Source organism: Hypanus sabinus, unplaced genomic scaffold (assembly GCF_030144855.1).
Source record: "Hypanus sabinus isolate sHypSab1 unplaced genomic scaffold, sHypSab1.hap1 scaffold_581, whole genome shotgun sequence".
Taxonomy (NCBI): Eukaryota; Metazoa; Chordata; class Chondrichthyes; order Myliobatiformes; family Dasyatidae; genus Hypanus; species Hypanus sabinus.
The window spans coordinates 195064-217808 of NW_026781440.1; the positions used below are offsets into that span (position 1 = coordinate 195064).

At 44.9% G+C, this 22745-nt stretch overlaps 1 non-coding gene across 1 annotated transcript; it reads right to left on the reverse strand.

Annotated features, from left to right (window-relative positions):
* Positions 1-38: 38 nt before the first annotated feature.
* On the reverse strand, positions 39-122 carry trnap-cgg (transfer RNA proline (anticodon CGG)). Its single transcript is given in 2 exon segments — positions 39-74; positions 87-122. It is a non-coding gene; the product is annotated as a tRNA-Pro (tRNA).
* Positions 123-22745: the final 22623 nt, after the last annotated feature.

Below are 22745 nucleotides of genomic sequence, written 5' to 3' on the forward strand. Positions count from 1 at the left end.
AAAGTCGTGAAGCAAATCCCTGATAATTTCCAATAGCGGGGCTCGTCCGGGATTTCAACCCGGGACCTCTCGCATGTGCTTTTCCACCCGAAGCGAGAATCATACCACTAGATCAACGAGCCCGTATTTGCAGATTGCGTCACAACTGAACTCCGAAGCCATTTAAATTTAATCAGTGGAAAACCCATTGTCCTTTCCGTTGTTGAGAGGAGAGTCTGATGACAGTATTCCTTTGAGATTACAAGAGTATTCGTTACTTGATTCAGTCTAAATAAGAATATAACTGACCCTGATGTATTGCACGTCAGAATGCGTTTGCCAATGGAAAGCACCCAATCAAAGGACACTAGTTCAAAACGCAAACTCCAAGCATAGTTTTTTCACATAAGGTGATGCTTCTCTGAAATTTCCTGTCCCGGCGGCAGGTGGACGGTTAATAATTAGAATTATTCAGGCGCGTATACAGAAGTATTTTGTTCCATGAACAGCGGAGACGTTTGATAAACGGCACATAATAAGAACTTTATTCAGGATAAATTTTCACACGTCGATGCTGTCTGGCCCGCTGAGTTCCTCCAGCATGTTGTGAGTGTTTCGCAAGTTCGTCTAACATTCTGCTCATTATCCTTTCAGTGACAAGCGTTTTTCCGTCACGTGACCTTCGAACTCATGTCACGTCACCATCCGACTTTACTATCTGCATTTACCTCTTTTCGGTGTACTCACAAGAGGATTCCAATTCGAACTGTAAAATCTACCATCCACATTCCCACATTCCACGCCATCGCCGATAACATCTCCATGTTGCTGTTTGGGTAAAAACTGGTATGGAGATGGAATGAGACAGTGTGCGTAAAGGACGATTCATATCTTGCTGACAGCCGAGGGGAAAAGGAGAAGATGGTGAAGGGCAACAGGATATGGATATTTTCTCAATGACAGAAACTTTCCTTCAACAAAACTGGGTGTAAAACGAAGAAAACAAAGAACGAAAGGGAGGAAGAATGCCGAATTGTCATGGACGGGACTGGAAACTACCTCTCCAGTGGAAACTGCGACCTTAACACAAAAACTTAGGCCACTAATCTATCCTGGCCATGTGGATGATCTTGTGGTTAATTTCACTACTTCAGCCAAGCAAAGGATTAATGCGCTTTCAAGTTTCCGGGGATGAGGTCGGAGAAAAGAAACTCTTTTTCAGCTTGCTGCTACTGTTTAGAGGGAGGTGTTGTTTGTTTTTCAGAGAAGCTCAGAATAGAATTAAATGGACGGTGCGAACAGATAAGATTAGACTAGTTTACGATTGTGGTCAGAGAAGACGAGATGATTTGAAAGGTCCTGCCGACGGTGTTGACCACTGTTTTAGTCAACATGACTACTGCCGACGTTGTTGACGGTGTTAACTAGTTTTCCGCAATTAGTTCCGCCTATAGTGTAAACGTTGGATACATTGTGTTTATTTATAATACGCTCAACAATGTGATACTTCTCTGAGTTTCACTGTGGGACTGGGCAGGATATGGGACAACACAGCGTCCGCACACCTCAGACAGAACTGTGACGTCTCCAACCCTATCAGTCTGTCATCGCCCATCATTCTTCCATCAAGGGTGCCACGCGTCCGGTTTCTCTTCTCGTCACTCTCCTTCTACACGTATCCCCCTCTTGTCTCAGGCCCCGTACTTGTCACTCGCTCCTTCTCAATCTCTCCCTCTCTCCCGTCTTTCTCCCAGTCTCTCTCTTTCTTCCGGCGCTTCTCTCTTTCGCTCCCCGTGTCTCTCCCCATCTCTGCAAGACTCTCGTCCACTAGTCTCTCTTTTCTCCTGGTCTCTTTCCTCTGCCCCCTCACTCACTCTATAACTCTATCACCCACTCCCAGTCTCTCTCCAACCAACCTTCCTCCGCCAAAGTCTTTCTAACCATTATCCTGTTGCAGAAGCCATCCTCTTTTCATCTTCAGTTTTGTTACAGACGGGGTGATGTTTGTTTCCAGAATTTGCTGGTATTTAATTGAATTCGTTCTTCACTTCAGGCATAGGGAAATGTTTCCTGTGCCACTTGCCTACAACACAAGCCTAAAGCGTGATCGGTCCACCCCTGTGCTCATGAAATTCTGCACCCAAACATACCTTTGCTCATTGAGAGCAAGAAAATCTACTTTAACGTCATCAGTCCACAGGACTTGTTTCCAAAATGTTTCAGGCTTGTTTAGATGTTCCTTTGCAAACTTCTGATGCTGAATTTTGTGACGAGGACGCAGGAAAAGTTTTCTTCTGATGACTCTTCCATAAAGGTCATATTTGTGCAGTTGTCACTGCACAGTAGAACAGCGCACCAGCACTCCAGAGTCTGCTAAATACAGGAGGGGGCGGGACACTCTCCCATTCCCAGTCCGGCGCAATCGTAGCTGGTGGGGTTTCTCTCCCCGGAGAGTGAGGTGCTGCTGCTCGCTTGCGAGGCGTTTCGAGTCGATAGGCTCTTCAGACCGAAGGGGCTGTGGAATGATGGGCGAAAGTTGGGGACTTTCCTCGTCTCTGTGGGTCTGATCCATGGGGGAGCGGCGACCCGGTAGCTGGAAGCTCCGTAGTTCCGGCACTGGTGGGTTTGTTCGTGCTCCTAGGCTCGGGGATTCCACGGTCCTGAGGTCAAAGGAAGGGTGTTGCGAGAGCGCGGAAATACCGGGTTACGCCACTAGTGGGAGCTCTTAGATGTTTTTAATTTACTGTAGTTCTATACATCAATTTAACTACTTATGCAGTAATAAAAAAATAACTCTTTAGAAAATATAATAAAACTAATATTTCATCGTGCTTCAGTCTGAAATGAATTGAAATTAACTTAATTTCTTATATCCTTCACATACATGAGTAAAAATCTTCATGTCACGTCTCTATCTAAATGTGCAATCATAGTAATTTATAATAATTTATAGTAAATAGAATAGTCAATGTAGTATAGAGTACAAACAAATCAGCGTGAGTTAATCACTGTGATGGCCTGGTGGAAGAAGCTGTCTCGGAGCCTGTTGGTCCTGGGTTTTATGCTGCGGTACCGCTTCCCGGATGGTAGCAGCTGGAATAGATTGTGGTGGTGCTGACCAGGGTCTCCAATAAACGTTCTAGTCCTTTTGACACACCTGTCCCTGCAAATGTCCGGAATCATGGTAAGTTCACATCTACAGATCTGCTGTCCTGTCCACACAACTCACCGTAGAGTCCTGCGATTGAGGGAAGTACTGTCCCCATACCAGGCAGTGATGCCGCCAGTCAGGATGCTGTCAATTGTGCCCCTGCAGAAAATTCAGGATTTCTGGGACATACCAAACTTCCTCAACCGTCTGAGTTGAAAGAGGCGCTGTTCTGTACAGGCCACGTGAGGTCCTCGGTGATGTAAATGGCAGGAACCTAAAGCTGTTTACCCTCTCAACCGCAGATTCATTGATTTCAATAGGGGTTCGCCCGTCTCCATTCCTCCTGAAATCCACAACCATCTTCGTTTTTGCTACATTGACGGAGAGGTTGTTTACTTGACGACACTGTGTCAGAGAGATAACTTCTACCCTGTAGGCCACTTCGTTATTTTTTGATATTTGGTCAATAAATGTAGTGTCGTCAGCAAATTTAGTTAACAGATTGGAGCTGTGAGTAGCGATACATCATGGGTATAATGGGAGTAAGGGACGGTTCTCAGTACATGACCTTGAGGGGCTCCTGTGATGAAAGTCGGAGGCGTGGAGGTGAGGGAGCCCACCCTTACAACCTGCTAGCGAACTGAGAATCAGGTTCAAGGACGAGATCTCTGATCTTCCTGCCGAGCCTGGAGGGGATTATGATGTTGGAGTCCAAGAACAGCATTCCTACATAAGCACAATTCTCCAGATGTGTAAGGACGGTGTGTAGAACAGTGGCTATTGCACTGTCTGTGGATCGGTTGTGTCGTTAGGCAAATCATAAGGGGTCCAGCCCCCTCCTTTCGTAAAAGGGTTATATATACTAATGACACAAGCCCGCGTCAGTCATCAAGTAATCGGAATGGCCCGCTGTGTCCCCACAACCTCGTGTTATTCCCCATAACTATCCCATTGCCTCACTCTCAGCCCACTGCCCCTTGTCAGTGTTCAAGTTAATCACTCTACCCACTCTCGTCCTATGGCTCTGTGTCATTTCCCGAAGTAATTAACTGTGTAAGTGGAATTATGAAGATATTAGGCTGGAACATCAAAGCATAAATCAGGAACGGATATGTCCTGTAAAATACACAACGGAAATGTGAATATATTTTAGGCTGCACTTACATGGGGTTCTGGAGAGGTTTTCCCCATTCAGACAGGGGAAGGACGGTAGGGTGAAGGTACCATGGTTGACAAGAAATGTGAAACATCTGGTCAAGAGGAAGAAAGAAGCTTCAGGAAGCTGACCTCAGGATTAGAAAGCAGGGATCAGGCATGACTGTAGATTTACAAAACAGCCGGGGACAAACTGAAGAATGGAATTATAATAACTAGAAACGACTACAGAAGGTCTGCAGTGATTTTAAGAAAAACTCCAACCCATTCGAGATGTATGCGAAGGAGAAGATTACCGGAAATGAGTATAGCACCGGTCGGAGAAATAAAATGAAACAAGCCCCTGAGGTCGGGGGTAGAAGGGCAGGTCCTCAATGAAGACTTCAGTTCAGTATTCACCAGTCAGAGGGACATCTGTGAGAAAAGCTTTAAAGGGTCGATGAGCGACAAGGTTCCAGGGTTAAGGATGTACAAGGATGTACCGTACGTTTGAAAAAAAATCTGTATAGTTAAGTTCTCTTGTGTGATCGAGAGAATCCCTGGGTGACTGACGGAAGCGGTGTGTCCTAATTCAGTGACTGGCTAATCATTGGAGAACATTCTTAGAAACAGGATTTACGAGATTTTCCAGAAGCAGTATCTGATTTGCGAGAATCAGTGTGGCTTTATGAGGGGCGGATCATCTCTCACGACCCAGGTTCAATTCTCTGAGGATGTGACGGTCATCCATCGGTTAACCATGGTAAGACCTTTCAGAACGTTAGAGAACTTGGTGTCCTGGAAAAGTTGGCTTATGGATTCAGGACTGACGCCCAAGAAATCAGAGAATATATGTGGCAGGTGTGTTTTTCCCTTGGATGCTGGTGCCAGTGGTGTCCTGCAGAGATCTATTCTTAGACCCCCGGATTTTAGTGCTTTAAAAATGATGTGAATAAGGAAGTGGAATGGTGCGTTATTGTATTTGCAATGATGTTGAAGTTGGTGGAATTATGGATAGTATATAAGCTAGACAGAGTTTACAACAGGACAGTGACAGGACGCAGAGCAGCGCTGAGAAGTTACAGATGGTACTCTGCCCGGATGTCATAAGGGGACATGGAATGGACACAAATGCCGGACGCAGGCACCGAAGTACTCGGGGCAGAACGGGGACAACTAAAGGATAGAACAAGGTGAGGTGACCGTGGCTGAGGGACGTGGCATTCAAAGGTGATCCTGGGGCTCAGAGATAGTTCAGGCAAGACAGGAGGAACCCAGAGTTCAGGCATGGCAGGAGGAAGGCGGGGTCTTGGGGGTCCGTGCCGACGCGGGGTCTTGGGCGTCCGTGCCGACGCGGGCTCTAGGGGGTCCGTGCCGACGCGGGCTCTAGGGGGTCCGTGCCGACGCGGGCTCTCGGGGGTCCGTGCCGACGCGGGCTCTCGGGGGTCCGTGCCGACGCGGGCTCTCGGGGGTCCGTGCCGACGCGGGGTCTCGGGGGTCATGGCGAGTCAGGATCTTGGAGAGGCTAGAGGATGGGTCTTTGGGACAAGGAATGCAGGGAAGAGAGCCCGCTGGGCGGGCCGCATAACTGCTTGCCTGGGCCGCCTCCCAGTCATGAACACAGAGGCATGGGCAAGACGCGGGACACCTGGGCAGTTGCGGCGTACCACTCGTTGGAAGCGAGGTGTAGGAAAAAGACAAAGTCTTCCGCCAGGCAACGGCAATCTGGCCTGGCTTACCCGACGGAGGCGAGGGGTTGGAAGGGGACTAGCTCCAGGGTGACTACGAGACTGAATCACAGAACTGGTTGATTAGCGGTGGGTACTCCAAGCCGGGGCGAACAGGACGCACAGAACGAAACCGGGCTAACAACGCAAGCAGGGCAACCATGATGAACGGGGAGAAATGGATAGGCAAACAGCGCGACGGCGCGAGACAGGCGAACCGGAAAGAACAGCGGGACCAGCACGTACGAGAGAGACAGGACGACCCCCAACTAGGTTCAATCCCAGAGCTCCTTATATACACCTTCCAGCCGACGGGCATCAGGTGCGCCTCCTTGAGTCCAAACAAGCCACAATGATCCACAGGTGTGACTTATTGGCTCAAAGGGTGAAAGGAGGGACTGCTACAAGACCCGGAGTCCGCGGCCCGGATCAAAACCCGGAATGCGGGCTCTGGACCGGAGCATAACACCGGAACATTACGGAGAGATTCACTTTGGAAGGGTGAATTTGAATGTGTTCACTGGAAAACCTGCTCTTCAAACTGTCCACAGCCCTCGCTAATTTCCTGAAGAAACGCTCCCTTTTTGATCAAAGGTTTCTGGAATATCGCTGTGGAACTTTCAAAGTGTTTGTAGGAATATGTGCAGTGCATTTTATTGTAACACATGTCAGCTGTCACTGTGATTTCCATCACTCACACCACCTGGAATGAATGGAACGAACGAACGAATAGATGAACGGAAGTTCCCATTAAATAAAGAAGTATTCTCCATTTCACCTGCCAGAACAAACTCCTTCCCTCAATTTCAGAAGCGAACGTGCACGGGCAAATATTACAAAATGAATTGACTTCAAGATGAATGCCTGTTTTAAAGCAACAGTGGTATAAAATATGCTACTTAAATAGCTGAAGCCAAGTACCATGGAAAATAACAGGGGGGAAAAAAGCACATCTTATGTCGCTTTAAATTAAGACTCCCTTGAGGAGTCAAATTCACCATCCCGGTCAAAGTGAGTATAAATAGCTTAAGATAAGTGTTCGTGCATTTGGTTGTCAGTAATGTCCCTGACGTGATCGCCACGCTAATTACCTGAGTGGAATTGCTCTCACCTCAATAAAAGTCTGCTAAACCGATCACCAGTCCATCTGAGCAGCTGAAACGCTCCGCATAACTGAACGCTGCTTCTAACGGAATACGGGATATCCGGCGATTTACTACATCGCGGCCATTTACTATCCCACACTTGTAGCAGTTGGTGACCCCGGTAAGATGCCGGAGCTGGTTACTTTATGTATGGTGCCTCGTTACTCTGCTGCGGGATCCGCACTGCTACTGAGCACAGATGCTACCGTCGGCTGAAACGTGTTTCCGGAATGGAGGATTCAGGCATCTAGTGGTTTTATTTTCATTTTCCATACTTTGATCGCAGTGTTTTCTTCTTTTGTTAATTACGTTAGTGTCGGTATTATCGTTGTTTCATAATTTTACCTCGCTAGGCTTTCAGAAGTGATGCTGGTTTAAGCTTTTCTAGGTCCGTGTCTCTATCAGTGCAGACACTTCGACCTTATAACAACATGGCAGCTTATTTAAATGACGGTTCAGTCTATTTACGACACATAGGTCTCTTCTTCTGTAAGTCAGTAAATGAGATCTCATGATTTATATCTCCTTGACTGCTCTTTCTCCTCTAATAATGGAAATGGTGTTGTTTACAGGAGCGATCGACTGCTCACCCGTACGTGAGTCGTGGAACTCGGATGCCTCGCTCTAAACTGTGGGACGGTCGCCAATCCACTGACACTCACATCCGTCATTGTCCTCCAGCCGGAGAGCAGTGACCAAGACCGCACACACTGGATTCCCGCTTTCCACTTCCAAACAGACCATACCCTGCATAGCATCGGTAGAATGGGGGCTTTCAGGGAGCTGACCGTATTTCTATTTTCTTTCCAAATTTCTTGCAGTTAATTTAACGGCGGTTGTGATCCTCTCTCGGGGAAAGTGCGGACTCTCCAAATGCATTACCCGTTACCTGGTTGGAATGGCAACAGCGGATCTGATGGTGTTTATCGTCGCAGCTTTAGTGGAACAGACCAACAATATCCACATTTATTCCAGATCCCTGCTCCTCACTCCTGTATGCGCTCTGACTCTTGTATTTCGGACTGTAATGACGGATTGTTCTGTTTGGTTCACGGTCAGTTTTACCTTCGATCGCTTCATCGCAATATGTTGCCAAAAGTTGTGGCAACGATACTGCACCGAGAGAACAGCAACGGTGGTTATCGTGACCGTGGTTATAGTGAGCTACGGGAGATGTGTTCCGTTTTACTTTGCCGTTGAACCTGACGTCATCATTGACAACACGCCGTGGCGGTGCACCGTCACATATGAATACGCTACTTCACCCGTGTGGAAAGGATACCAATTACTGGACAGTATTTTAACACCATTACTACCAATCAACTTAATCCTGGTGTTTAACGGGTTAACAGTGAGGCATATCGTTGTGGCAAATAGAGTCCGCAGAAGGCTTCGGCACAGCAGCGATAATCAGAAAGATGCCGAGGTGGAAAAGCGCAAAAAAGTCGATGATTTTGTTGTTTTCTATATCAACTAATTTCATATTACTTTGGATGTCCAATGTAGTCTATTCGCTGAAATGGCAAGTGCAAAACTATTTTTACGAGGACAGATATTTGAGTTCCCCGGTATACATCCTCCAACAATTTGGGTTCATGTTGCAAATGCTCAGTGTGTGCAGCAACACTTGTATCTATACACTGACACAGAGGAAATTCAGAGAAGAGCTGAGGAATGGAATGACTTATATGTTTACATTAAATGGCCATCTGTGTAGATAACGCCCATGTCTAATGACAATTCAGCGGAACTTTCAAATAAAGCCCTTTTACAATGAATAGTTTTGGCAAATTTGACATTAATTCAAACAATCGTATGCCTGGCCATCCGGAAATTGCTGAATTGGCGTAAGATTTATCACTTTACTCAATTCAGGTAGGTAGCAAATACAAACGTTCAATGCTGCTGGCGTGATTGTTCCGAATATCTTCAGGTCTTTCGGGGTTTTCGATGTTGAAAAATGGACAGGGTCGGATAACAGAGTGTAAAGGGAGTGCGATGGGAAACCAGGGACTGTATCGCAGCTGCAGAAAGGGAGGACAACGTGCAGCGTTCGTTTGTTCATACACTGTGAGACTAATACTGAAACATGAAGGGCCATCTGGAGTATTTTGTATAGCCGCCCACCAGATTGACAAAAGAAAACAAGCACACACAACGGGAACAGTGAGGAACCGATCGAGAGCGGAACATGTACATCGACCAGGTTACTGGCACGGGTAATTGAAACTCCCCTAATATTTGTTGGCACCTCCTCAGGTTTAAAGGTTTAGCTATGGCATAATTTCTCAGTTGTGTCCGGGAAAGATTCATGTCACTACATGAAGACGGACTAGCGAGCAGTAAATACCGGATCTATTATTAGAAAAGGAACCGTGTCAGGTGACAAATCTCTCCGCGGGTCTGCATGTCAGAGCAATACGGCATGTCAGAGAACTCCCCTATATTTACCTTGCACAGGGTTAGGACAAGGGAGTATGGAATTTGGGCTCTGCGAATTATGGTGCTACCTGGCAGGAACTTGGGAACGTACATTGGGAAATGATGTACTCAGGGAAATACGCAACAGATATGTGGAGATTGACATGGGGTTCAGTATAGGCTTATCTCAGTGACGCAGGGAAAGGATGATACCGTAACGTAACCCTGGGTGACAAGAAAATTTGAACGAGTCAAGAGGGAGACAGAAACAAACTTAAAATTTTGGAAGAAGGGATCGGGTAGGGTTATGGTGAATCGCAGTGCAGACTGGAGAGAATGTTAAAATGGACTGAGCGGAGATAGAAGGGGACTTTAGAAGTTCTTGGCGAGTTGCAATGTGAAGAACAGAAGAATGACTAGAGAGAGTCTGTGCAGGTCAGAAGGAAACGAGGAAAATATGTGTCTGTAGTCCAAGAAGGCAGCGAAGCTCCTTTATGAATACATTGATGAATATGAACACATTCATATTCATCAGGCACATATGTTCGAACTTGCCGACGCTAAGAAAGAGGATGTGCTGGAAACTGAAAAGCATTATGATAGACGATTCTCCGGTGCCAGAAGGGATATAGTCCAGGTAATTTTGGAAAGAGAGCGAAGATATTGCTGCGCTTTTGGAGGGGAAGATTGAGGTGAGGGTGGCAGATGTTATCCTATTACCTTTGTTGACGAATAGGGATACTTCTTCGAACTATAGACCAGTGAGACTTATATCAGTAGTGGAGATATCATCTATTGGAGAAGATTATTGTTGAGGGAATTTCTGAATAGTTTGAGAAATGTAGCCAGACTACTGAGAGTCAACATGGCTTTTTGAGTGGCATGTTGTCCTTTATGAACCAGATTGAACTCTTCGGAAAATAAAACAAACAGAAGAATAAGATCAGTCGATGTGGGGGCATTAATCTCTGTCAGGCGTTTGATCAGTTCTCCATAATAGACTCATTCAGAAAGTGAGGAGGCAAGGGATCCAGGGAAACCTGGCTGCGTTGATTCAGAATCGGCTTACTAACAGAAGGTTGATGATGTAGCAGACAGAGTGAATTCTGCTTGGAAGACAGCGGGCATCCGTGTTCCGCACGAACGGTTAAAATTATATTATAACTACATTTGGGCTCTGCAGTAACTGAGGGAAATATCCATTAGCCCCCATAATATGCAACAAAAGAGACAGATAGAGACTGATGGGTAGAGGGAATGACTGTAGATTCAGACAAACTGATGAGGAAGAGACGAGGAAAGAAAATGCGGAACGAGAGAGACGAGGGAGGGACATTGGGCAGCGACAGAGAGGCGGTAGAAGGCGGCCCAATCTGGGAGACAGAGGGTCCGGAGTGCTGAGGAGAGAGAAAGTGGCGAGGGAAAGTGAGGCTGAGGATTGAGAGAAAGTGCAGGGGAAAGAGAGAGAGGACGAATGGGGGCAGAGGGCGGGCTGAGGATAGAGACCTGGGGAAGAGATGGTGAGAAAGTTCGGAGTGTGGAAGGAAATTGGGGTAGGGAAGGTACTGGAAGTAGAGAGGTCACGTGAAAATAACGATTGGGATGGTGGGACTCCAGGGGCAGACAGCGAGAAAGTGTGGGGGAGCGGGAGTGGAGAAAGAGAGAGAGAGAGACGCGTGAAAAAGGCGGACTGGAGAGAGAGCGAGACGGGGTTGCGAAAGAAGAGAAAGAGACGGGGAGAGAGAATATCGGTGGAAAGCGAGAACGGAGGCCGCACGGAGTGATTTGTCGCGGGTTGACGAAACATTTGCAGAGAGACCTCAGGGCTGGAGAGAGACAGAGATGAGTGGCTGTGAGGTGAGAGACTAGCAGAAAGCCTGGTGGAGGCGAGGCGAGAGACTTAGTGAGAGCCGGCAGAGCAGAACAGTAGGGGAAGCAGATAGAGAGTCTGGGGGCTGAGAGACAGACTGGGATGAGGGAGGTTGGGGCATTCTGAGTCAGAGAAAATTTTCTGTATCGTGCGTCATTTGAGGGTTTTCAGACCCGCACGCCATTTTAGAATTGTACAACTTCCATTGTAAAATCACTTTGAAACATCCATCGAACCCTTTCCGTCTCGGTCAGACTCCTCTCTCTCTCTCTCTCTCTCTCTCTCTCTCTGTCACATTGATCACACACTCCACCCCTTTTCGCGATCTCCATCTCTAACCAATTTCGCGACCACCCTCCCTTCCTCTCCCGAACACACCCACCTAGATCCCCTACTCCGACCTGAACCTCACTCTCTCTTTCTCTCCGACCTTCCGCAGAAATCGTCTTCCCTCCCCTTTGTGGTGTCCCTTATCCTTCCCGGACGGGACGGTGCCTGCCTGCCGACAAGAGGTGGCGTGCCCCAGCGAGTTCACGGACGGGCTACAGCCAGCCCTTTTTCCAGTCTGCAGTCGGAGATAAGTGCAGTCTGGAGCCGGGCCGAACTGGAGATGGGTACGCTCCAAGAGAAAATGTCCCCTCCCAGAGAGAGAGAAACCGTCCCGTGTTGCCGTCGCCGTGTTCCACCACCACCCTCCCGCTCCCTTCTACTTCCTATTCGGTACTGTGATTCGCCGGTGCCTACCCTCATCCGGGCACAAAACGCCCCAGACCTCCTGCCTCAGTCTCAATTGGTGAGGGTGCTGGAGGCGCAGGAGCATCCCCATTGTGTGTACCGAGGGGTCTCGCTTGCGAGGCGTTTCGGGTCGAGAGGTCCTGAGGCCGAAGAGGCTGTAGGAAGGTAAGGGAAGGTTGTAGATTTACATCACGTCTGTGACCCATGGGGCAGAGCCGGCCCGGTGGGTGGGTGTACAGAACATCCGGCACTCGTGTGTTTGGCGGTGCTTCTGGGCTCCGGGATTCTGTAGCCTGGAGGTCAAAGGAAGGCTAGACTGAAAGCATGGGAATGCGCGGCTGCGCCTTTAGGGAAAGCTGCTGGACGGAGGGTTAGGGCGGGGAAGCTCGAGTTTTCATTTTAACTATTTATGGAATAACACAAACCTAACACTTGTGATAAATACAGTAAAATTTGTATTTTTGCGTGCTTCACTCTGTACTGGTACCCACCTTTCGTAAACACTAATCCCAGAGGCCTGTGTCAGTACCAAAATAATACCACCATCTCGCTGTCTCCCCAGCTTCGTGTCACCCCAAACTAACCCCAGTGCCCCGTGAAAACCCAGCTTATTCCCCATAGCCCTGCGTCAGTCCATAAAGTAATCCCTCTGCCCCACTCTCTTCCCACAGCCCTGTGTCAGTCCTTAAACTAAACCCGCTGCTCCGCTCTCTCCCCACACCATTGTGTCAGTTCCCAGACGAAACTCGTTACCACAATCTCTCCCCAGAAAACTATGTTAGTCCCCGAATTAATCACACTTCCCTGCTATCTCCCCACATCCGCGTGTCAGTACCCAAACGAATCCTGTTACCGCGATCTATTCCCTATGAACCTATGTCTGTCCCCGAACTAACCACACTGTCCTGCTATCTCCCCGCAGGCCCGAAGTTTCCAAAGAAATGAATTGGCTAAATGTAATTGTGATCCTTTGGGCTGGAAAATAGTTTTCTCCATATATGTTGGAAATGGTTAAGGGCTCTTTTGTGAAAGGTGATTTACCCTCTACTTTTTATGAGGCTTCTATTTCTTTAATTCTTAAAAAGGATTAAGATCCTACTAATTGTGCCTCAAAAAGACCTATTTCATTATTGAATGTCGATGCTAAGATCCTGTCAAAGATAATGGCCAATCGGTTAGAATATATTGGGTGAAATTATTTTTAAAGATCAAACAGGATTTATCAAGAGTCGTTATTCCATTTCAAATGTTCGGAGATTATTTAATCTTATATTTTCGTCTTCGTTCAAAATTCCAAAATGCATCGTCACTTGGGATGCTGAAAAAGCGTTTGATCGAGTCGAATGGAAACAATTATTGAATGTTTTAGAATAATTTGGTTTTGGTGTTCATTTTAATAATTGGATTAGAATGATATATAAAACTCACATTGCTACAGTTATTACTAATAATTAAAAATCATTTTTTTCAGTTTTCACGGGGAATAAGGCAGGGTTGTCCATTAAGTCCTTTGTTATTTAACTAAATATTAGAACCCCTTGCTATTGCTCTTCGTGAAGCTAAAGATATTCATGGGATTCTTCGGAGATTCATAAGATTTCGCTTTATGCTGCTGATTTACTGGTTTATATATCTAATCCCGAGGAATATATCGATGCATTGATGAAATTATTTAATTAATTTGGAGATTTTTCAGGATATAAAATTAATTTGAATAAAAGTGAACTGTTTCCTTTAAATGAAACTGTCTATACACATGATAATACTCCTTTCCAAGTTATGGATTCCTTTAGATGTCTGGGCATTATATTCACTAAAAAAAAGGATCTTTATAAAGCTATTTTTCCCTTGGTAGATTCTATGTAGTACTTATTTAGCTGATGGAACCCACTTACATGTTCACTTGTTGGCAGCATCCATATAGTCAAAATGATGATATTTCCAAAATTTTTATACATTTCATAATTACCCTTTTTTGACTAAGAAGTTTTTGATCGAATTGATTCTATTATCTCATCTTTTATTTGGAATGACAAAAGACCAAGAATTCGTAAATACCACTTACAAAAATTGTAAAAAGATGAATGTCTTCTTTTTCCTAATTTAAGAATGTATTACTGGGCTGATAATGTGCGATATATGTCCTTTTGGTTCTACTGGGTTGATAAGAATGTGCGGCCAACTTTGGCAGATTTGGAATTGAAAGCTGTGAAACAGCTTCATTTAATCTCGTTATTGGGAGAGGCTCTACGGGAACAATTAAATAAATTTGCTCATTCTTTACAAATTTCTGTCCAGTTCCGTTTTTTTTAATCTTAAAAAATGTAAACTTTTCAGTTTAATTTATCAAAACTATTTTTAAGCCTTCTTTGAGAGATCCATTTTTTTTATTTTGGAAAGATAATGGTATTAATTATTTTTGGGTCTATTTAAACAAGATAGACTGATCTATTTTGAACAATTAGTCGATAAATACTCTCGTTCATATTCACACTTCTCACAATACCTCCAATTTTGACATTTCTTACAAAAATATTTAAGTAATTTTCCTTGCATATTAGAGGCCGACCTGTTAAATACTATTATGAATATGAACCCTTTGATTAAGGGTTCCACTGGAAGAATTTATAATTTATTATTACAATGGGATAAGCGCCATTTTTTTTGAAAACATTAAACAAGTTTGAGAAAAGGAACTTAATTTGACTTTTATAACGGAGGACTGGATGCAGATCATGAAGTTGGTGAACTCTTCCTCGATTTGTGCTAGGCAGTCATTGATTCAATTTACAATTGTCCATCGTTACTCTTTGACAAAGGAGAGGTTGTCTAAAATCTTTCCTAATGTTGACAGTTATTGTGATAGATGTAAAACTGAGGCAGCTACACTGACACACATGCTTGGTCTTGTTCTATACTGGAACAGTCTTGGAAGTCAGTTTTTTCTACAATTCCTAAAGCACTTAAAATTAATTTACAACCTAACAAATTAACTGTGCTCTTTGGAATGATACATCAAAATATCCGCGGTATTTGTTTGTCTGCCCAACATGGTATTGCGTCTGTCACATTGATAGCCAGGTGGGCGCCCACTCTGTCACAATGGATTTCTCAAGTGACGTTATGTCTTAGTTTGGAGAAAATTAGAAGTCGAACCTTCGAACCGATGTTTGATTTTGAGAAACGGTGGGGTTCATTTGTTCGTTACGACCATCTGAGTTAATAGGTAGATTTCCTCCACAACCTAACTGTGAATTTTGGTATATTATATATTTGTTTACTTGGTGGTTTGATGTTTACAGTTAGAAGCTTTTTGTATGACACATGCCTCCGGGGTTCAACAGCTGACGGGTTCATTTTTTCACACCATTTTCTTGCTTTAGTAGATTTTTTCTTTTGCTCTTCGTATTTTTCAATCCTTAATATTGCTTTTTTTAAAATTTTGAGACATTGTGAATGTTACTTACTTCGATGTACTCTTGTTATTTTGAATAATAATAATTTTAAAAATGAAAGGAAGTCTCTCTCTCCACGCCACCGATGTTGTCCATTAGGGCATTAGGTGTCGTCGCAGATTAATGTGTTGTGAAGTGTCTTGCTCAAAGACACATGCGAAAGCTTCAGCCAAGGCTCGAACTAGCGACCATCAGATAACTAGACGAACGCCTTAACCTCTTTGCCACGCGGCAACAGCTGTGAGGAAGAGATAGACTGGGTGTGAAAGAGAACCTTGGTAGCAAAGAGAGAGACAGACTGTGGGGTGAGAGAAAACGGAGGGTAAGAGGAAAACCGTGAATTAAAACTTTAAACGTGTTTCGGGGCACATAGTGCAGTGTTATTGTAACAAATGTCAGCTGTCACTGTGATTTCCATCACTCAAATAGCCTGAAATGACTGGAACGAACCAAAGAAAAGAATGAACGAATGTTCCCCTTTAATAAAGAAGTGTTCTCCATTTCACCTGCCAGAACCAAATCCTTCCCTCAAATTCAGAAGCGAATGTGCTCCGTCAAATGTTACAAAATAATCGACTTCAAGATATATGCCAACGTTAAAAGCAACTCAGTTATAAATATATCCCATTTAAATAGCTGAAGCCAGGCATCATGGAAAATAACATGGAAAATTCGCATCATATTATGTTTTAAAGTAAATAGATTGCAATATCCCTTGAGGAGTCAAATTCAAGACATGGGAACAATGAGTAAAAAATAGTTTAAGGTAAGTGTTTGTGCAGTTGGTTGTCACTAATATCCCTGACGTGATCGCCACGCTAATTGCCTCAGTGGAATTGCTCTCTCCTCAATAAAAGTCTGCTAAACCGATCCCCAGTCCATCTGAGCAGCTGAAACGCTCCGTACAACTGAACGCTGCTTCTGACGGAATATGGGATATGCGGCGATTTACTACATCGCGGCCATTTACTATCCCACACTTGTAGCTGTTGGTGTCCCCGGTAAGATGCCGGAGCTGGTCACTTTATGTATGGTTCCGTCGTTACTTTGCTGCGGTATCCGCACTGTTACTGAGCACAGATGCTACCGTCGGCTGAAACGTGTTTCCGGAATGGAAGATTCGGGCATCCAATGGTTTTACTTCATTTTCCATACTTCCATCGCTCTGTTTTCTTTTTTTTTCAATCAAGTTCGTGCCGCTATTGTTGTAAATGTTTCATAATTTCACCTCGCTAGACTTTCTGAAGTGATGCAGGTCTCTGCTTTTGTAGGTCCGAGTCTCTATCAGTGCAGACACTTCGACCTGATAACAACGTGGCAGCTTATTTAAATGACGGTCCAGTCTATTTTCGACACGTAGGTCTGTTCTTCTGTAAGTCTGTAAATGCGAACTCGTGCTTTATATCTCCAGGATGCCACTTTGACACAGCTACAAATAATCCTGTCTGTTCGTTCACCTCTAATAATGGAAATGGTGTTGTTTACAGGAGCGACCGACTGCTCACCGGTCCGTGAGTCGTGGAACTCGGATGCCTCGCTCTAAACTGTGGGACGGTCGCCAGTCCACTGACACTCACATCCGTCATTGTCCTCCAGCCGGAGTGCAGCAGCGACAGAGACCGCACACACTGGATTCCCGCTTTCCACTTCCAAACAGACCATACCCTGCATAGCATCGGTAGAATGGGGGCATTCTGGGTGCTGACAATATTTCTATTTTGTATCCAAATTTTTGCAGTTAACTTAACGGCGATTGTGATCCTTTCCCGGGGAAAATGCGGACTCTCCAAATGCATCACCCGTTACCTGGTTGGAATGGCAACAGCGGATCTGATGGTGGTTATCGTTTCTGCTTTAGTGGATCAGACCAACAATATCTACATTTATTCTAAATCCCTGCTTATTACTCCTGTATGCGCTCTCACTTTGGTATTTGGGATTATAGTGACGGACTGTTCTGTTTGGTTCACGGTCAGTTTTACCTTCGATCGTTTCATCGGAATATGTTGCCGAAAGCTGCGGGAGCGATACTGCACCGAGCGAACAGCACCGGTGGTTATCGTGACCGTGGTTATAGTGAGCTGCGGGAAAAGTGTCCCGACTTTCTTTGCCCTAGAACCTTACGTCATCATTGACAACACGCCGTGGCGGTGCACCGGCACATATGAATACGCCACTTCACCCGTGTGGAGAGGTTACGAATTACTTGAGAGTATTTTAACACCATTGCTGCCAATCGGCTTAATCCTGGTGTTTAATGGGTTAACCGTAAGACATATTGTTGTGGCAAATAGAGTCCGCAGAAGACTTCGGCACAGCGGCGACAATCAGAAAGATGTCGAGGTGGAAAAACGCAGAAAATCGATGATTTTGCTGTTTTCTATATCAGCTAATTTCATATTATTTTGGATGCCCTATGTAGCCCATTCCCTGAAATGGCAAGTGCAAAACTATTATTACCAGGACAGATATTTGAGTTCCCCGGTATACATCCTACAGCAATTTGGGTTCATGTTGCAAATGCTCAGCGTGTGCACCAATACTTGTATCTATACACTGACACAGAGGAAATTCAGAGAAGAGCTGAGGAACGGAATGAAGTATGTGTTCACATTAAATGGCTATCTGTGTAGATAACGCCCGCCTCCAATGGCAATTCAGAAGAGTTTTCAAATAAAGCCGTTTTACAATGAACAGGTTAAGCAAATATGTCAAGAGTTCAAAAATCATATGCCTGGTCATCCGGAAATTGCAGAATTGGCGGAAGATTGCTGACTTTATACAGTTCAGGTTGGTAGCAATACAAACGTCCAATGCTGCTGGCCTGATTGTCATTTTGGTTAAAGTATGTTTCAAACTATGACAGACACTTAACTGTCACAAGGGCAGGGTTGGCTTCCGGGCTTTCCGCATTTCAGATGTTCCAAAATGGACAGCGCCGGGTAACGGGGTGTGAAGTGATTGCGATGGGAAACCAGGGGCAGTATCGCAGCTACAGAAAGGGAGGTCAACGTGAAGCGTTCGTTTGTTAATAGATGGCGAGATTAACGCAGAAACATGAAGGGCGCGAACACCCGATTTGGTGTATTCTGCACAGCCGCCCACCAGTTTAACAAAAATCCTGCAATGGTAACAGTGGCAACCGATCGGGAAGCGGAACCTGGACATGTGCCATGTTATTGGAACGGAAAACTAAAAGTTCCACAATATTTCTTGGCACTTCCCCAGGGTAAAAGGTTTAGGTCTGGCAGAATTTCTCAGTTGTGTCCAGGAAGGATTCATGTCACTATATGAAGAAAGGCAGACGGGTGAACAGTCCATATCGGATCTAATATCTGAAAACGGAACGGATCAGGTGACAGATCTCTCCGCGGGTCAGCGTTCCAGAACGACAGGGCAGAACTTCCGACATTTACCTTGCAAAATGTCAGAACCAGGGAGAATGGAGTGTGTTTACTTTGGGGGTCTGCGATGTGTGGTGCTACCTGGCAAGAACTTGGGAACGTACATTGGGAAGTGATGTACTCAGGGACATGCAACAGGTATGTGGAGATTGTTTAGGGAACAACTGACATGGGTTTCAGTATAGGCTTGTCTCAGTCAGGCCGGGAAAGAATGATGGCGTAAAGTAACCCTGAGTGACAAGAAAATTGGAACGAGTCAAGAGGAAGAAAGAAAGATACTTAAGATTTAGGAAGAAAGGCTCAAGTAGGGACAGGAAGGAATTTAACAATGGGCTCAGAAGACTTAGAAGGGGATTTTGGAAGTGCGTTGCGAATTGCACTGAAAAACAGGAGGTGACTGGAGAGAGTGTGGGCAGATCAGAGGTAAAAGAGGAAAACTTGTGTCTGGAGTCCAAGGAGGCGGTGAAGCTGCTCACTGAATATATTGATCAATGTGAACACAGCGTTAAAAGGCAGATGTGCAAGAACATGCCGACGCTGAGAAAGAGGATGCACTGGAAACTTGGAAAACATTATGATAGATGATTCCCCGGTGCCGAAAGGGATATAGGATATAGTCCAGGTAATAGATGATTCCCCGAGACCGGAAGAGATATTGTCCAGGTGATTTCGGAGAGCGAGAGAAGAGATTACTGAGCTTTGATAAAGGATATTTGGGTCTTCACTGGCTACGGAAATGCAACTAGAAGACTGGAGTGAGGCAAATGTTATTCCTTGGTTGACGAAAGATAATAGGGATACTCCTTTGAATTATAGACCAGGGAGTCTTCCATCAGTAATAGGTACACTATTGGAGAAGACTATTGTAGACTGAATTTATGAGCGTTTGGAGAAACGTAATCTGGTTAAGGAGATTCAACAAGGGTTTTTGAGGGGCATGCTGTACTTTATTATCTAGATTTAATTATTTGTATCAGTGAAAAACAAACAGAAGCATCAGAACAGTCGATGTGGGTGCATTAATTTTGGTCCGGTGTTTCATCCGTTCTCCATAATAGACTCATTCAGAAAGTCAGGAGGGATGGGATCGAGGGAAACCGGGCTGCGTTGATTCAGAATTGTCTTCTTAACAGAAGACAGATGATGTAGTAGATAGAGTGAATTCTGGATGGAAGACAGCGGGCAGTCGTTTTCCGCACCAAGGATCGAAATTTCCGCACACTTTACTACCATATTTGGACTCTGCATTTCAGAGAAACAGGGCTGAGGGAAATAACCGATTTAATCTGATCACGCAGCAGCACCTGTTGACTGCTCAGCCACGTTATTTAAACTGACCTGCCATTTACAAATTATAGGGCGGATGCTACAATGAACGCAAAGCAATCTTTTCCAATGGGTCCCTGCAACTTAAAACCAGCATTTCAAAGTGTTCAGCAGCAGCTTTTGCTGCTCATTAAAATCACCATCCTTCCAAAATGCCAATTCCAAATTCCCAATTCAAGTACACACCAGTTTATCCCAATACTAGTTTACTTTTGAATCGTGGTTTTATCATATCAGGTGTAGATGCGCTCATATTTCGATCTATTTAACCCTGAATCCACATGGCCGGTATGAAATCCGTGTCTCCCTATGAAATAAATAATAAATGAAACATACGAAACGACACAAACTGAAAACGCGGCGAGAGTAAAGCGAATATCCGGCTCACACTTGTCTTCCTTCAAAACCATCGCAGGCAATTGGAGAATAGAGAATAAACAACTTCCAAAGCAAAAGGCCTCAGCACGTATTCTAAAGAATTTAGGAGAGTGAGAGATGGAGGGCTGAGGCTCACAAACACTAGCCCTTCACAGAATTCCGGAAAGATACGCAGCCTTCGAATTTCGCATCAGGTCCTGGAAATCACTTCCCGCAAGGTGCGCAATTTTTTTGCCACATGTATGGTGAAAAAGTAGATGAATTCAATCATCCCCCAACACAAACTAAAGAACACACGACTCACATAAAACCACTTATGGCAGCAGTCTTTCGCTTTCTCTCTCAATTGCACTCACTTATGTCCAAATCGTATGCTATAATTTAAATCCGCAATGCCTTCATATTTGTAAAACATTGCAGAAAATGGCATGCCCTTGTTTGTTGAATAGTTAACAAACATCTGTAATTGCAACCGTACAACATTTAATAAAGCCTTTCGACTTCAAGACAAACAGACGCAGAAAGCAATGTATTGTATTCAATTAATATTCGACACAATTGTAATATGACGTCTCCACAACTCCAAGCACCCAACGATTGCCAAGATTTCCCACCTCCAATTTCTTTAAGGATAGGATTCGGATGAAATGACCTCTTTGGTGTATAGTATAGTATCGGGACGAATGATCCCCATTACCACAGCCGAAGCAACTGATTTGTTCACTGTACACGGACCACTAACACACCCACCTCCAGCCCGGAACTACTGTCTTTACTGAAGGAGTGAAGGTAAATTCCTGTAGGGTGATACTCCCTTTATCATCTCACATCTGCACTTCCATCTCCTCATGCTGTAACCATCTATTTACTACCTGGTAATTTTACTCAAGTCTCCATGCTTCAGTGTGTGCAAGGACAGAGGGATCGAACAGTATCAAGGACTTTCTAGATTGGTCGGTGCTGGAAAACACTAAAGTTCTAACCCGGACATGCAGTCAGTCAGGTTTAGGGAACCACTGCACAGAAACAGGGTCTCCAGAACGTCAGGGCTGTGAAGAATTATTTACACTGCCAACACCATCGACCTGCACGCGGACCGTGGCCATCCATGTCCCTCTAATCCATGAACTTATCCAATGACCTCTAAAACTTTGAAATCGGAATCTTAATAACCACTTGCGTTGGCAGCACTGTCTACACTCTGACCACCCTCTGGCTGAAGAAGTTTCCCCTCATGATTCCCTTAAACATTTCACCTTTCACCCTTCACCCATGATCTCCAGTTGTTTTCTCGCCCAACATCAGTGGAGAAAGCCCGCTTGCATTTACACTCTCTATACGCCTCATGATGTTGTATACCTCTATCAAATCTCCCGTCAGTCTTCTACCCGCTCGGGAATAAAGTGCCAACATATGTAATCTGCCCTTCTAATTCAAATCGTCCAGTCCCGGTAATTGAGCAAAACCGTACACAATTTTATTTTCCAGATTAGGCCTCAATAAAGTCGTAAATAGCATCAACATAACATCCCAACTCCTGTACTCAGTACTTTGCTCTATGAAAGCCAAAATGCGAAAAGCTGTTTTCACGACCCTGTCTAACTGAGCCACAACATTCATTGAATTATGGACCTGAATTTCCAGATTCGTTTGTTCTACCGTACTCCTCAGTGCCCCATTTCTCATTGTATCAGACCACCGCTGGCTGGTCCTCCCAAAGTGCAACATCTAACACTTGTCTATATAAAATCCGAATCGCGTTTTGTCAGCCCATTGTTCCATCTGGTCCAGATCCCGTTTACGATACCATGCTCCGGTACTCTTCCTCGCTGTCAACTATACAGGTAATGCTGGGAGATTTCAACATGCAGGTGAACTAGGAGAATCGGGTAGGTGCTGAACCCCAGGTTAGGGAGTTTGTGGAGTGTCTAAGGGATGTATTTTTGGAACAGCTTGTGCTTGAGCCAACCAGGAACGAGGCTATTTTGGACTTGGTGATGTGTAATGAACAGGAATTGAT